Source organism: Dromiciops gliroides, chromosome 3 (assembly GCF_019393635.1).
Source record: "Dromiciops gliroides isolate mDroGli1 chromosome 3, mDroGli1.pri, whole genome shotgun sequence".
NCBI classification, from domain to species: domain Eukaryota; kingdom Metazoa; phylum Chordata; class Mammalia; order Microbiotheria; family Microbiotheriidae; genus Dromiciops; species Dromiciops gliroides.
This window is the reverse complement of record NC_057863.1, coordinates 604,297,954-604,316,227: the sequence shown is the minus strand read 5'-3', so window position 1 is coordinate 604,316,227 and position 18,274 is coordinate 604,297,954.

Here is an 18,274-nt window from a genome sequence, read left to right as displayed (position 1 = left end):
CTGTTTTCTCGAAGCCCCTCCTGGGCCATGTTAGCATTCACTGTAACCCATACAATTTTACTTATATAAATATAAACTCCACATGCTGTGGCATGCAGAATCTTATGTCCTTGACCATATCTGTCATCGTCATTCAGTCGTTTCAGTCATGCCCAACTCTTCTTGACCCCATTTGGGGTTTTCCTGGCAAAGAAACTGCAGAAGTTTGCCATTTGCTTCTGTAGCTCATTTCAAAGGTGAAGAATTGAGGAAAGTAAGCACACATGCCTTTATATAAAAAAAAGGGGGGCAGCTAGGTGGCACAGTGGATAAAGCACCAGCCCTGGATTCAGGAGGACCTGAGTTCAAATCTAGCCTCAGACACTTGACTAGCTGTGTGACCCTGGGCACATTGCCACCCCCCCAAAAAAAACCACATAGGGTAACATCTTTCCTTGTGCTCTCCAGCATGTTAGTCCTATATTTAGCCAGCTTTAGTCATGATTTTGGACAAAACAGCCCCAAGACCACCACTGTTAGAGACCCACCACAGCTAGGTGATACAGTGAATAGAGCTCTGGGCCTGAAGTCAGGAAGATGTGAGTTTAAATCCAGCATCAGACACTTACTAGCTGTGCGACCCCAGGCAAGTCACTTAACCCCAGTTTGCCTCAGTTTCCTCATCCGTAAAATGAGCTTGAGAAGGAAACAGCAAACCACTCCCGGATCTTTGCCATGAAAACTCCAAATAGGGTCACGAAGAATCAGATGTGACTGAAACAAGTGAACAACAAACATACAAGAGGGGGTTGCCTCCTTTCTCCTTTTTCCTAACTGTTGTTTCATGGTATGGTTCACTTTGTTGTTCATACCCTAAGTGACAATTGAACAAGAAAGGAAGGAGAAACTAAGAGAAAAAGAGAAGAAGGATTTCTCTGATTCTGCTAATCTAGAATGGGGAGGAACTGGAACAAGGGCTGTTTCTTACCCTTCCTTCCTCCCACAGTCCACCTGGGTGGAGAGAAACTGGGAAAGGGAAGTAGTCAGTGATCTGTCCATATTCCAGGTCCCAAAGTATATGCTTTGCAAAGGTCCTCTGCAGCACATCATTTGTTAGGGATATTTTCTTCTTTCTTTTTATTTATTTATTCATCTTTTTTTTTTTAGTGAGGCAATTGGGGTTAAGTGACTTGCCCAAGGTCACACAGCTAGTAAGTGTTAAGTGTCTGAGGCCAGATTTGAACTCAGGTACTCCTGACTCCAGGGCCGGTGCTCTATCCACTGTGCCACCTAGCCACCCTTTCTTCTTTCTTTTAAAATCAATTTTATTTTATTTTCAGTTCCAAATTCTCTCCCTCCCCCATCCATTGAGAAAGCAAGAAGAATAGATCCTGTCATGGGGCAAATAAGTGGTGGGGATCCTTAGGTATTTTTGTGGGGTTTTTTCTTTTCTTTTCTTTTCTTTCTTTTTTTTTTTTTTTTTTTGCGGGGCAATGGGGGTTAAGTGACTTGCCCAGTGTCACACAGCTAGTAAGTGTCAAGTGTCTGAGGCCAGAATTGAACTCCAGTACTCCTGAATCCAGGGCCAGTACTTTATTCACTGCGCCACTTAGCTGCCCCATAGGTATTTTTCTTTCAAGAATTACACCTCTCCAAGACTTGGAAAAGGGAACTGTGTCAAAAGTAGACTTAATAAGGGGCAGCTGGGTGACACAGTGGTAAAGCACTGATCCTGGATTCAGGAGGACCTGAATTCAAATATGACCTCAGACACTTGATCCTTACTAGCTGTGTGACCCTGAGTGAATCACTTAACCCCCCATTGCCCCACAAAAAAGAAAAAAGTAAACTTAACAGCCAATGTTATAAAATATGTTTTCATAAAGAAATAAAAGAATATGTGTCAAAAAATAATTGCACCTCTCACATACAACCCAATTAGAATAAAATAGTCTTTTTTGGGGGTACTTAGAGAATATGACCAAGAGGGAAGTCAAAGACCTCACCTCTAGAGGAGAGGAGGTGGCTTAAAGACAACATGATTCTCTGAGACACCTTTCTCCTCCAACAGAAGAACGGCAAAAGCTTTTAGAGATGGTAGATGGAGTGACCACCTGACAATGGAAAGTTCCCTTTTGGGGGCGGGGAATTCCTGAATGTCAAGGAGAATTTTCTTTTGGAATGATAATCCTGACCTCTGGAGTTATCTCTGTATCCTAGCTCAGGTAGGAGCCATGCCTGACTTTCCTGCTATAGAATTTAATCTCCCCTTACTTCTTAGGTGTGTCTGCCCTGATAGCAGGTTGGCCAGTTTAAACTTTAATAGTCCCAACCCCATATCAGATCCCATTATTAATTATAGTCACACAACACAAATTTCCACATTAGCCATCCCTCTACTCCCCCCACCCCAAATATTTTAAACACAAGAAAAATAAATAGAACATGTGCTTCAACCTTCACTGTGAGTCCATCAGCTTTCTACCTGGGTGTGGATAGCACGTTTCATCAGGAGTCCTTTGGAACTGTTGTGTTGATCAGAGTTGCTGAATCTTTGTGGTTAATGAATAAATTGTTCTCCTTGTCCTCCTCACTTCACTCTGTATCAGTTCATAGAAATATCCCCTGGGTTTTCTAAAACCATCTGGCTCATCATTTCTTAAAGTACAATAGTATTCCATCACACTCACATGCCATAACTTGGTCAGCCATTCCCCAATGAATGGATATCCACTCAGTTTCCAATCCTTTGCCACCACAAAAAAAAAAAAAAGAGCTACTACAAATATTTTTGGATATATGGGTCCTTTTCGTCTTTCTTTGATCTTTTTAGGGCTGTAAACCAAGGAGTAGTATTATGGGGTCAAAGGGTAAATGCAATTTAATAGTTTGGGGAGCATATTATCAGGAATATTTTCCACAGGCATCCTAAGGTGCTTTTATTAATTTATTATATTTGTTTCTATTCACCTATTTATTGATTTGTTTGTTTATTTAATTTTATTTTGTTGCCCACAAGTGCAAGGGTTATGTGAGTGGTAGCTACTTCCTTAGAAAATAACAATTGTTTTCTATTTTTCATGTTACTCCACTCTTCAAGTGGAGGCGGCATTTGCATGACATACTGAGGAAGAGGAAAGAGGCCTGTTGCTTGGATCTATTACTGCCTAAATGCTGAGAAGCCATTTGACCCAGTGCCAGTCTTATGCCAGATCTCTGTAGTTCAAAAGAAAACTTGGAGAAGATGATTAAGACTTTTCTTTCTTTCCTTCTTTTTTGTTTTTTTTTAGTGAGGCAATTGGGGTTAAGTGACTTGCCCAGGGTCACGGAGCTAGTAAGTGTTAAGTGTCTGAGGCCGGATTTGAACTCAGGTCCTCCTGACTCCAGGGCCGGTGCTCTATCCACTGTGTCACCTAGCTGCCCCCCTTTATTTTTTTAAATGTTATATTGATAATTTTTGTTTTTACATCTTCATTTTGGAATATATCCTCTTTTTCCTACCCAGTGAGCTATCCCTTGTAAACAAAAAATAAAAAAGAAAGACATTTTCTAAAATGTTTCAGGAAAACTAAGCAATGCATCGACAAGTCTGACAGTCTGTCTATGCGATGCTACACACCCATAGTCCCCTACCTCACCAATGAAGGGAAGAGGTGCATCTTCCCAGAACTGTACAAGGCCAAGCTTTATAAAAGTCATTATAATTACACAAAATTCTTTTTTTTTACTTTTCACTTTAATTATAGTAGTCATTCTGTAGATTATTTTCCTGTTTCTTCTTACTTCACTCTGCCTTAGTTCGTAGAGTATACAGTTCATTCTCAGAATTCTTCAGATTCAAGATTTTCTTACAGCATGATAATATTCCATTCCATTCATTCACCACAGTTTTTTTTAAACCTTTCCACAATCAATGATTATCTACTTTGTTTCCAGTTTTGTATGACTGCTATGGATATTTTTGTGTATTTAGGATCTGTCTTTGACCTCCTTATGATAGCTACCTAACAGTGGGATATCTGGGTCAAACGGTAGGAATATTTTAGTCCATTTTTTTTCTGGATAATTCCAAATTGCTTTCTAGAACTATTGACTCTTTATCCATTAGGTCAGCTAAGTAGTGCTAGGCCTAGATTCAGGTAGATCTGAGTTCAAATCCAGCCTTAGGTCCTTACTAGCTGTGTGACAAAGTCATCAGCCTCACTCTCTTTTCCAGAGTCATTGAAGTCCAATAACAGGAGAAAAGTCAGGATGACTGGTGATGGCCCGGGATGCAGTGGGTGACCTTGGTGTCTTTGATGTCTGACCAAGCTCTAGAATCTCCATAGCACCTGCTTCAGCCACTGCCTTCATGACCATTGGGACAAGTTGTTCTCATTTGCCCATTCCGCCTGGGGAAGTTTTCACATGCATCCCCATAATACTAATTAAGCATATGGCCAACCTTAAGGAACCATACAAATGCTTGCTATTATTACTGTCTCCAATCTGTAAAATGAACTAAAGAAGGAAATGGCAAAACACTCCAATATTTTTGCCAAGAAAACCCCAAATGGAGTCAAAAAGAGTTCGACACGACTGAAAACAATGAACACAATTTTAAATTCTTTCTTCAGTGGCCCTTTATTGAACATAATTTTATTGCATTGTGGTCATTAAGTGTGCCTAATAACTATTTTTCTGAATTTGTTTGGGACATTTTTATGCTCTAATGCATGACTAGGACATGAGGTGACTTTATAAGCAAATTAGAGAAGCCAAGGAAGAAATTACATATTGATAAAGGAGGAGTCTGTAACTAAACAAGGGAGAGAGATGACAAAAGGAAAAAGGGACAGTTTTAATTATGTAACCTTAAAAAGATTTTGCATAAACAAAACAAATGCACGCAAGGAAAATAGTTAACTGGGCAAAAATCTTTGCAGTAAGTTTCTCTAATAAGAATCTCATTTCCAAAATATATAAAGAATATATGGGGGCAGCTAGGTGGCACAGTGGATAGAGCACCGGCCCTGGAGTCAGGAGTACCTGAGTTCAAATCTGGCCTCAGACACTTGACACTTACTAGCTGTGTGACCCTGGGCAAGTCACTTAACCCCAATTGCCTCACTTAAAAAAAAAAAAAGAATATATAATAAGAACTGACTCCAATTTATAAAAATGAGAGTTTTTCTCAATATGTAAATGGTCAAAGGATATGAGCCAGCTGTTATCAAAACAAGAAAAGCAAGCTATCCCAAACCATATAAAAAGGTTCCAAACCACTGATAATTAGAGGATTGTATATCAAAACAATTCTGTGACTCCACTTTACACACATTGGCTGGGCAAAGTTGCCCAAACAAATAAATGATAAATGTTGAAGGTGCTGCAGGAAAAAAGGAAAATTACTGTACCATTAGTAGAGCTAAGGAGGTACCCATCAAGTGGAGAATGGTGGAGCAACTTAATATGAATGTAATGGAATGTTATTGTGCCATAAGAGATGATGAAAGGGAAAAATCTAGGAAGACTTGTATAAACTGATACAGAGTGAAGTGAGTAGAACCAAGACAACAATTTCTAGATTGCTGTAAAAACAATTTTGAAAAACTAAAGAACTCTAATCAATGTAATGACCAACCATGATTCCAGAGGACCAGTAATGAAGAATGCTATCTATCCCTTGAGAGAGAGATGATGAACTCTAGATGAAGAATGAGATAGGCACTAGTATGTGGCATGAATGTGTATATTGTTATAAGGGTTTCATTTTTCTTCTTTTTTTAATGGAGGGGGTGGGAGGTGGGAGAGAGAGAGACAGAAAGAGACAGAGAGAGAAAAGAAATGTTTGGTAATTGGAAAAAAGAAAATGTATTTAAAAAGAAAGAGGGGAAAGTACATTGGGACCCTGATGGGCCAGAGAAATAAGTTGCCTTGACCACATGCGTTACCTACACCAGTGTTATCTATGTACCATAGGTATCATACATTTTTCCTGTGTCTCTATGTATTTTAGAGTATACTCCAGGCTTACAGAGGAATATTTTATAGTTACTGTTCTGTCACCTTGCTTTGAGTTAATTATGTCTAGTAGCTGACTACTAAAGGTAAACTCATCAGTGGGGTATTGTAAGTGATAGTTTTAAAAGTGTGTAGCCATAAAGTACTTTTTAATCTGGGTAGAAATTGCCCACCCACTCTTCTATCCAACCCTAACCTTCAACCTTTGATGGCTAACTTGGGGGTGGAGTAGGACTATTTTCTAGAGGGGACATTATATTAGTAAATGGAAAATAAGTGTTAAACAGATGCAAGGAAGCCTTGAGGATGAAGGTACTAGCAGCTGGGAAGGTGGAACAGGAAAAGATCTGCCAAGGACCTCTGAGCACAGAATGTCAGAGCCAAGAGGACATCGTCAGAGCTGGGAAGGACCTCAGAGCACAGAATGTCAGAGCTGGGAGGGCCCTTAGAGAACAGAATATCAAAACTGGGAGAGTACTTAGAACATAGAATGTCAAAGCTGGGAGGGACCACTACAACACAGAGTACTAGAATGAGAAGGTATCTTAGATATATACCTTGTGTAAGCATCTCATTTTCCATAAGAGAATACTGACGTTCAAAGAGACTACGTAACTTCCTCAAGGTCCTACAATCTTATTGTCTATGTTAATGGCAGAACCATGTCTAGAACCCAAGTCTCTTGGCTCCGTCTTTCCACTGCCCCAGGACACCTCTCAGACAGGGATAGGGCCAGGACCTAGAATTACAATAGCATAGGGAACTCTCCAGGTGAGGAAAGATTCTCCACCGATGCAAGTCCCCATCTTCTCTGTGCCTTCTAGCCTTAGAGAGTTGTCTGGGATACTGAGAATTTCTTTTCCAGGGTCACATAACTAGTATGTATTAGTGATAGAACTTGAACCCAGGTCTATCACCTCTCAGAAACCCTATGTCAACCACACCAGGTCAGAATACTAGGGGCAGCTAGGTGGTGCAGTGGATAGAGCACCGGCCCTGGAGTCAGGAGGACCTGAGTTCAAATCCGGCCTCGGACACTTAACACTTACTAGCTGTGTGACCCTGGGCAAGTCACTTAACCCCAATTGCCTCACTTAAAAAAAAAAATCAGAATACTAACTGCTTGGACCTGGAGTTAGGAAGACCTGATTTCAAAAACAGCCTTGCGCTCTTACCAGCTATCTGAACCTGGGAAAGTCATTTAATCTGTTTGCCACGGTTTCCTCATGTGTGAAATGATTATAATAACAGCGCCTACGGGCTGTTGTCAGGATTAAATGAGATCATAATTGTAAAGCATTTAACACAGTGCCTGGCACATAGTAGGTGCTTAATTAATGCTTATTTCATCCATGCATTCTTTTCTTCATTTCAAAGGTCCCTGGCCTCTGAGAGATGGAGTGGGAAACATGTTTACACTTCTCCCTCCTCATCATAGACTCTAGAGAGTGATGGGACTTCCTTTTCTTTAGGGCTAGGGAGGACAGGAAACCCATCTTGATCACATCTTCTTGAGAACTTTCCAGGCATGACCTACCAGGGACAACTTTGAGATTAGCTCTGACATCTGCAACTCCCTACCTATGTGATTAGTCATCTCTCGAATGAGGGTGATAACCCCCATATAACCTTATTTTACATGTGGGAAAACGGAAACTCAAATCAGTTAAGCAATTTGCAAAAGATCACACTAGTGGTAATTAACAGAGCTAGGACTTGAAACTAGATCATCTGACTCAAACTCAGTTCTCTTTTAAAAAAAATACAAATAAGTGCAATTTTATTACTTAAGTAATTTGGATTTTTAAAACTTTTTTCCAATTGCATATAAAAACAATTTTAACATTCATTTATAATATTTTTGAACTCAAAATTTTCTCCCTCCCTCCCTCTCCTCCCCTCCTTGATAAGGCAAGCAATTTGATAAAGGTTATACATGTGCAGTCATGCAAAATATATTTCCATATTAGTCATGTTGTGAAAGGCACAGACTATCAGACATGGATGGGAGTCCTTGGGAAGAATAGAATTGGAAACAGCAACAGCAACTGTCACTATTGAAGACTTGTGCATCTCATGACCTCATCACCAACACTGTCTTCTGTTTACCTAAACTCAATAAAACTTCATGGATGCACCTTCACAGCAAACATTGGTATTTTTTTTTAAGTGAGGCAATTGGGGTTAAGTGACTTGCCCAGGGTCACACAGCTAGTAAGTGTTAAGTGCCTGAGGCCGGATTTGAACTCAGGTACTCCTGACTCCAGGGCCGGTGCTCTATCCACTGCACCACCTAGCTGCCCCCAAACATTGGCATTTAATAGTCTATGTCATTGTACAGAAAAGAGACAGACAGAATGTGAGAGAGATAAAGGTGATGTGTGGTACAGAAACAGGATTGACCATAGACTTATCCTCTCGGCTAAACATTTACTTTCAACCAAAGTGGTCCCAAGTCAGGACTACTACTAGAAGACTTAACATCAACAGACTAGAGTACTTCTCCAAGGTTGAACAGTTGGGAGCTAACTTAAAGGAAAAGATGAGCCAACACACAATTACTTAAAAATGCCAAAAGTGTACATAATTGAAATTCATGATTTCATATGATTTTTATTTTTCTGGTTTTTTTTAACAGAAATGATAGTGTTTGTGGCAAATCAAGTTCATAATACTAAAATATAAAGAAGTGTTTTCTGCACAGCAACTACATTTACTCATCTGGTTCAGAACACTCACAAATATCAATATTGGTTTGATGAAAATGATGGGGAAATTCCTATAAATTTGACTCAGTTCACTATATATTTGGGAAATGAAGCCTTTATCAGAGGCACTAGATGTAAAAAAAGTTTTCCCGGTTTCCTGCTTTCTTTCTAATCTTGACTACATTAGTTTTGTTTGTGTAAAAACTTTTTAATTAAATGTAAGCAAAGCTATCCATTTTATATCCCATAATGCTCTCTATCTCATTTGGTCACCCAGTTTTCTTTCAACCACAATGTGCAGCCTTCCTTGATGTCAGGGATCAGGTATTTCAGGGGGAAAAGAAAGTTAGGTCAGGTTTGAATCTGGGAAAGACAAAACTGTGGGTTATGGAACACAATAGGATGAAAATAAAATTTGAAGAATATTCTGTACAGTTTGCTCAGATGCCAATAGTAGTTTTAGGAAAAGAAAATTGGAAACTACCAAGGGTATCCTTACTTGCTTACAAGCAGCCCACCTGTGGCCTTCCTCCAAGAGGATGAATAGATGAAGGCATAGGAACAAATAAAGGGTCATGGGGTGCATCATCCTAGCATCCATCCCCAGTCCTGAGCAGAGCCTGGGATAGTGAATAAAAACAAAGCTTTTCCAAGTACCCAGCACTTAAGAAGGCTTAAGGGCTATAGACACAGCCCCCTCCATCTACCAGAGGAAGGGGCTGGGAAAAAGAGACCACAGAAGATAATGGAAAGAGCAAGAGGTTTGGAACCAGAAGACCTGGCTCCATAACTCCACTCTGACCCTTCTTACACTACTTAACTCACAGGGTTGCTGTGCAGAAAGCACTTCTTTATATTTTAGTATTATGAACTTGATTTTCCACAAACTTGATCATTTCCATATTTTAAAAAGAAGAGAAAAAGAAAAATCATATGAAACTGTTATGGGCCTAGAGCACTCCAGAAGTTCTCTGAGACACATCAAAGAACCTTCTCCTTGAGAAACTAAACCAGAGGACAGACACGCCTAGAGAGATAAATGCAACCAGATCAGACTGAGCTAGCTCCCGGACCCCCACCCTTCATTCTAGTCTCCCTCACCCCTGGGGAGATAAGATTAGGTGTGGCTGCTGCCTTTGTGGCCTGAGGAGCAAAGAGATGGCTTGAGAGATCTGCAGCCACCCCTCACCCAACTCCTCCAGCCACCACCAGTGGGGGAGGATCCTCCCTCACTAAGGGAACTTTTCACAGTCAGATGATCATCCCTATCAGTCCTCTATAAAAGTATCTGCCTGTCTCCTGCTCGAGGAGATTGGTATCTCAGAGCCATGCTCTGTGCCATGCCTTTCTCCCCATGAGAAGAAGTCCAAGGATTTCTCGCTTGGTTTCCCTTCCCTTCCCCAGCCCCTAAATAAACTACTATCTTATTCTAATTGCTTTTGTGTACAAGAGGGTATAATACTTTAAAGAGGCATTCCTAAGGACCCCAAACCCCCTACCCTATTTTTCCCCATGTCAAAACCATGAATTTCAATTATGTACACTTTGGGCATTTTTAAGTATATGATGAACACAGTAATTCCAATACAATACTTCTAATCTATGTCTCTGAGCTTCCTTTAGCTCTCTTCCATGTGATGGAGGAAGCTAAAAGGGTTAATAGATAACCTATTAATAGTAGCTATCAATGATACCTAAAAGGGGTTAACCGAAAAACCTAAGACCCAAGCTCTAATTTAGATCTGAGCTCTAAGAGGGATTCAGATCCCAGTTAAAAGATAACTTAAGACTTAAGTCTTGGGCAGCTAGGTGGCGCAGTGGATCGAGCATTGGCTGTGGACTCAGGAGTACCTGAGTTCAAATCCGGCCTCAGACACTTGACACTTACTAGCTGTGTGACCCTGGGCAAGTCACTTAACCCCAATTGCTTCACTAAAAAAAAAAAAAAGACTTAAGTCTTCATTAATACAAATCAGGGCCTAGGCTCTTGTTACCCACATTAATCAGCATTCATAACAAGAACATAAAGAGGCAGGTCATAGAGACCTTAACTATAACAATGATATACAGGGGCAGCTAGGTGGCGCAGTGGATAGAGCACCAGCCCTGGAGTCAGGAGTACCTGAGTTCAAATCCGGCGTCAGACACTTAACACTTGCTAGCTGTGTGACCCTTGGCAAATCACTTAACCCCAACTGCCTCACTAAAAAAAAAAACAAAAAAAACCCAACCAAACCAAAAAAAAAAAACAATGATATACAGACAGGGCATAGAAATTCTAACTGATAAATGAAAATATTTTGAAACTAGACTTGGGAATGAAAAGGTGACGTGCAGAAAAAGCCAAATTTGTCCCCAGATTCACCTTATGACGTGTAAACCCTCAAAACACACCTCCATGGAAAAAGGTACCCACCTTGGGAGTTGACTCAAGCCCCCAGGAACTCCTAATTAAGAAAAGCCCTACCCTGTACCTCCTTAAGGAAGAGATTATTATGAGACTGATAATCAATTTATCCATACTGTAAATATAACTGTCTCTTCTTTCCTTATTTGAGAGATACCTTTCCACTTTTCTGGTTCTCTCCCTGTGTTCACTTATAGTATTGCAATAAAACTTGGGAAACTGAGTCACTGAGTCTTGTAATTCTTTTGGGATGATTCACAATCAATCTGATCAATTAATTCCATCCCACATCACATGTATTTTACAAATGCTTCATTGATGACTTTTTCTTTCTTTCTTCCTTCCTCCCTCCCTCCCTCCATTCCTTCCTTCTTTCCTACCTTCCTTCCTTGCTTTTTTCTTTCTTTCCTCTTTTTTTTTCCTTTCCTCCCTCCTTCCCTTTTCCTTTCTTTACTTCATTCTTCCTGTAAGGGCAAAATTTAGTATGGGGAGAGTTAATTGGGTGGCTCGCCATAATATTGGGGTAAGAAAGGAGATTAACAGCCTCTTTTCAATAAACAAAACAGGGTTTATTAATAGGAACAAACTTAAAACATAAGTGAGGTTAATAGAGCTAGGGACAATGAGAAAGGGAATAGGGGAAGGAAAAATATATGACCCGCTTCCCAGATGATTAGAATCTAAATCTCTGGGGTAAAAATGCCCCAGGCACCCCAAACCTGCCTCCAGCCCAACTAGCTCCAAAAAAGCTAGCTTTGCCTCAACAACACAAACTCATCGCCACCCAGAATCCATAGTTCCAAAAATAACCAGCTATGCAGCATCCCTCTCCCTTTCTTGCACGTGCCAAAGTGAGCTCTCTCTTCCCTGGCTTTCTCCCAAAAGCCTCCTCTCCCATAGGAAACAGGGCCATCCACACACACACAGCCCCAAGCTCATTGGCTGGCAGCCCTGATTGACAGAATTAACAGGCAGCTCTACAAATGCAAGCTGGCCAGCTTCCAGACGCTGAAGACCACCTGACTTGTCCTCACTAGGCTTCTTGTCATGGCAGGGCTTCCCTACAGTATCTCTCCAGCAGGGGGGTGGTATTCCAATTCTCACATGTCTTTCTTTCTCCCTCTCTTTCTTTCTGGCACTGCTATTATTACCCTCTTTCCTCCCTAACTCTGCCCACTTACCAAATAAAACAAAATAATACACTTCTTTATGATAAGTATAGTCAAGCAATACAAATCTATACACTGGCCATGTCAGAGAATGTATGACTTGTTCTACAATATTTTCAGTTCATTATCTCTGTCAAGATGCCAATCTTCTGTGTGGCCTAGCTATACAAGATCTCAAACTATATTATAAAGTAGTAATTATCAAAATCTACCTGGTATTGGATAAGAAATAGTATGGTGGATCAGTGGAATAAGTATACAGGACAGTAGAAAATGAGCATAGCAATCTAATGTTTGATAAACCCAAAGACCCCAGTTGGAACAAGAAACAAAAACTACTGGCAAAATTGGAAAACAGCTTGGCAGAAGCTAGGTACAGAGCAACATTTCACACTGTATGCCAAGATAAGGTCAAAATGGATACGTGATTTAGACATAAAGAGTGATACCATGAGCAAAGTAGGAGAGCATGGAATAGTTTACATGTCACATCTATGGATAAGGGAAGAATTTATGACCAAACAAGATAGAGAACATTACAAGATGTAAAATGGATAATTTTGATTATAGTAAATCAAAAGGTTTTTGCACAAACAAAACCAGTACACCTAAGATTAGAAGGAAAGCAGAAAGCTGGGAAAAATTTTTTTACCTCAAATGTCTCTGATAAAGGTCTCATTTCTCAAACATATAGATAACCGAGTCAAATTTCTAAGAATACAAGTCATTTCCCAAATGATATGAAAGGTCAAAGGATATGAAGAGGCAATTTTCAGATGAAGAAGTCAAAGCAATCTATAGTCATATTAAAAAATGCTCTAAAACACTATTGATTATAAAATGCAAATTACAACAACTTTGAGGTACCACTTCACACCTATCAGACTGGCTACTATGACATCAAAGGAAAATGAGAAATGCTGGAAGGGATGTGGGAAAATTGGGACACTAATGCATTGTTGGTGGAGTTGTGAACTGATCCAACCATTCTGGAGAGCAATTTAGAACTGCCCAAAGGGCTATAAAATCGTGAATACCCTTTGTTTTGTTTTGTTTTAATTTTTTAGTGAGGCAATTGGGGTTAAGTGACTTGCCCAGGGTCACACAGCTAGTAAGTGTTAAGTGTCTGAGGCCGGATTTGAACTCAAGTACTCCTGACTCCAGGGCCGGTGCTCTATCCACTGCACCATCTAGCTGCCCCCATGCATACCCTTTGACCCACCCATACCACTACTAGGTCTGTATCCCAAAGAGATTTTTTTTAAAAAGGGGGGAGGGTGGGAGACCAACTTGTACAAAAGTATTTATAGCAGCATTTTTTTGTAATTACAAAGAAATAAAAATTGAAGGCATGCCCATCAATTGGGGAATGGATAGACAAGTTGTAGTTTTATGATTGTGATGGAATACTATTGTGTTATAAGAAATGATGAACAAGATGCTTTCAGAAAAACATGGAAAGACTTATATGAACTAATGCAAAGTGAAGTAAGCAGAACCAGAACATTGTACACAGTAACAGTGCTATTGTACAATGATCAACTATGAATTACTTAGCTATTCTCAGCAATATGATCCAAGACAATTCCAAGAGACTCATGATGAAAATGCTATCCACCTCCAGAGAAAGAAATGATGAAGTCTGAATGGAGATCAAAGCATACTATTTTTCATTCTCTTTATTTTGTTCATGGGTTGGTTTTTTTGGTTTTTGATCTGCATTTTCTTTCACAACATGACTGATATGTAATTATTGTATAAATTTCACTCTGCATCAGTTCATACAAGTCTTTCCAGATTTCTCTGAATCTAGCACAGTAGCATCTTTTTAAATATCACCTAAAATTTCCCCTGTATCCCTTCCCTTAAATCTGAGATTGGTTTTCCTTTGGGAATTGCCTTTTGTTTTGCGCAATGTCTCTTTGCTTTTGCTCAATATCTTTTCCTGAGATTGGAATATTTAGATTTTCTATTTATTGTTTTATTAATCTGAATATTTAATATTTTTGTGATTTAAAAAAACCTTTAAATTATTAATTTTATTGGCATATAATTAAGCAAAAGCATTTTTATTTTTCTTTCCCTTTCATTTGTTGTAAGATCTCTTTTTAATTTTTTATATCAGTAATTTGTTTTTAATTCTTGATTTTTAACAGATTAGCCAACAGATTAATCTATTTTCTAAATTTAAATAAACTTAGACCCTAGCTTTATTTAGAAAAAAAGTGAGACATGGGGGAGCAGGATTTCAATTTAATCTCCTTTTTCAGAACAAGTCTTTTTCTTTTTTAAAATGTCTATTTTGTGCTTGATTGGGATTTTTTATTTGTTAATTCTCTAGTTTTTTCAAGTTTTATTTTCAGTTGATCTATTCCCTCTCTTTTATTGATAGAAAAGTCTAGAGATATAAATTCTCTCCTAAGTATTTCTTTGACTACACCTCAAAGATTCTAGAATGTTGTTTCATTGTTGTAATTAATTTTTTATGAAATAACTTATTATTTCTATGATTTGTTTTTGACCTATCAATTCTTGGGATTAAACTATTTAGTAACCATTTAAATTTGAATTCTTTCTTCAGACACACTTTATTTACTATAATTTTTATTTCATTGTGGTCAGCAAAGTATGTGTTTAGTACTTTTTATTTCCTGCTTTTGATTATGGGTTTTTTATGCCTCAACGCATGATCAATTTTTGTAAAGGTGCTATTCACAGCAGAGAAATAGGCTTATTCTTTAAATTTTTGTTGTTTTGTTGATCAGTTGTGTCTGATTCTTCATGACCCCATTAGAGGTTTTCTTGGCAAAGATTCTGGAATGGTTTGCTATTTCCTTCTCCAGCCCATTTTACAGTTAAGGAAACTGAGGCAAACAGGGTTAAATGACTTGCCCAGGGTCACACAGCTACTAAGTATCTGAGGCCAGATTAGAATTCAGGTTCTCCTGACTCTGGGGTGGGCTCTCTATGTCCTAGTCTTTAAATTACCATTCAATAATCACACAAAATTGATCATATCTAACTTTTCTAAAATTCTAATAAGTTCATTAATGTATTTCATATTTATATTTTTATTAGATTTGTCTAATTTTGAAAGGGGTCTGTTGAAATACCCAACTACCATAGTTCTAAAGTCAATATTTTCCTGTAATTTAGTTAACTTTTCCCTTAAGTTGTTACATGCTATGCTGTTTGGTCCCTATATACTTAATATCGATATATTTCAATATCTATGGTGCCTTTAAGCATAATGTTTATTCTGCTCATTTCTTTTAAGTGTTTATTTTTACTGTTGCTTTGTCTGAGACCATGATTGCTACCCCTGCTTTAAAAAATTCACCTGCTGCATAGTAAATTTTGCTCCAGTTCTTCATTTTAATTCAATATCAGTCTAGTATGTTTCTTATAAACAACATATTACAAGATTCTGCCTTCTAATTCATTTTGCTACCCTGTTCCCTTCCCCAGCCCCTAAATAAACTACTATCTTATTCTAATTGCTTTTGTGTGCAAGAGGGTGTAATACTTTAAAGAGGAATTCCTAAGGATCCCAACCCCAATCCCCTACCCCAAACCCCCTACCAAATTTTTCCCCATGTCAAAACCATGAATTTCAATTATGTACACTTTGGGCATTTTTAAGTATATGATGAACACAGTAATTCCAATACAATACTGCTAATCTATGTCTCTGAGCTTCCTTTAGCTCTCTTCCATGTGATGGAAGGTTAATAGATAACCTATCAATAGTAGCTATTGTGGCAGCTAGGTGGCATAGTGGATAGAGCACTGGCCCTGGACTCAGGAGGACCTGAGTTCAAATCTGACCTCAGACACTTAACACTTACTAGCTGTGTGACCCTGGGCAAGTCACTTAACCCCAATTGCCTCACCAAAATTTTTTTTAAAAAACCAAAAACAAAATAGTAGCTATCAATAGTATCTAAAAGGGGTTAACAGAAAAACCTAAGACCCAAGCTCACCTCAGTCACATCCAAGTGGACACATGTAACTAACTACATAGGCAATTCACACCACACCCCCTAAAAATTGCAATGTCCCAGAGAAAAGATAAAAAAATATATTTCTCAGAAGAGAATTAGGATAGTATGGTTATGAAATTTTACATAAATATACATATACATGCATGTATATGTATGTGCATGTAAATACATACACATATGTGTGTATATAGATACTGATATATGTAAAGATATATATGTATATAGTTTTTTATATATAGAAATAGGTAAAAGATAGATGATAGATAGACGGATGGACAAATGGATGGGTGGATGGATGAATGGATGGATGCAGACATTTGGTCAGGTAGATATTGCTCAAATTTTTCTTTGTTACAAGGGAGGATTTAATTAGGGGAGGAAATATTGGGATATAGTTCTGCTGAAAAAAGTTGTTAATTGAGGGAGGAAGAAAATTCAGGTCTTATAAGGAACATATACTCTTCTTCATTTTCTGGTTCCTTCCATTTTCATTGGATTATAGATTTAGAACTTAAAGGGATCCTAGAGGCCTTATCATATTACAGAAGAAGAAACTGTCACAGAGAGGTTAAGTGACTTGCCCAGGGTCATATAACTAATAAATTTCCGAGGTGAGATTTGGATCCTGGTTTTTCTGACTACAAATCCAACTGTCTACCCACTCTTCCAGACTAGACTACCTCTAGGTCTAGAGCCATCAGAACTGAAGCAACCAGACAAGCCCTATAAATGGATATTTCAGAAAAGAGAAGTAGAAATAGGCAACAGGAAGAAATGCAACATCCGCTATTGTCTAAGAATAGTAAGAGCAACAATTACAGAGAGAAAGATTATTTGAAATTTTCAGCATCATAGAATCTCAGAGTTGGAAGAGATCCTAAATCATAGCCTCACACATTCAGAGTTAGAAGGGACATGAGAGGTCATCTAGTCCAGGGCTTCTTAAGTTTTTTCCACTCATGACCTCTTTTCTCTCAAGAAATTTTAACACAACCTCAGGTACATAAGTATATAAAGTAGGTATACATAACCTTTTACTGTTGCCAAATTTTTCACGACCTCCACATTCAGTTATGTGACGCTACATGGGGTTGCAACCCACAGTTTAAGAAGCTTTGATCTAGGGGCAGCTGGGTGGCACAGTGGATAAAGCATCAGCCCTGCATTCAGGAGGACCTGAGTTCAAATCTGGTCTCAGACACTTGACACAAACTAGCTGTGTGACCTTGAGCAAGTCACTTAACCCTCATTGCCCTGCAAAAAAATAAAGAAGACGCTTTGATCTAGTCCAGTCCCATCATTTTACAGAAAAGGAAACTGAGGCCCAGAGAGGTGAAGCCACATGTCCAAAGTCACTTAGGTGTAGGGGCTAAATTGTGCTAGGTGGCGCCATAGTTCATAGAGAGCTGGGACTGAAGTCAAGAAGACTCATCTCCCTGAGTTCAAATCTGGCCTCAGACACTTACTAGCTGTGTGACCCTGGGCAGGTCACTTAATCCTCATTGCCCTGCCCCCCCCCCAAAAAAAAGAATTCTGAAGGGTTAAGAATTGGAAATCAAAGGAATGGCCACCAATTGGGGAAGGACTAAACAACCTGTGTTGTATGATGGTGATGGAATATTATTGTGCTATAAGAAATGACAAGCAGAATGATTTCAGAAAGGCCTGTAAAGGCTTGTATGAACTGATGTATACTAAAGTGAGCAGAACCAAAAGAACATTGTACACAGAAACAGCAATATTGTTTGATGAAGAACAGTGAATGACTTAACTATTCTTAGCAACACAATGATCCAAGACAATCCCAAAGGACTATTGATGAAACATACTATCCACCTCCAAAGAAAGAACTGATATTGATTGAACACAGACTTTCTTTCATTTTTTCTTTTATTCAAGTGGAACCAGATCTCAACGGAGCTAGCTCTGGGACCCCCACCCTTCATTCTAGTCTCCCTCACCCCTGGGGAGATAAGATTAGGTGTGGCTGCTGCTTTTGTGTCC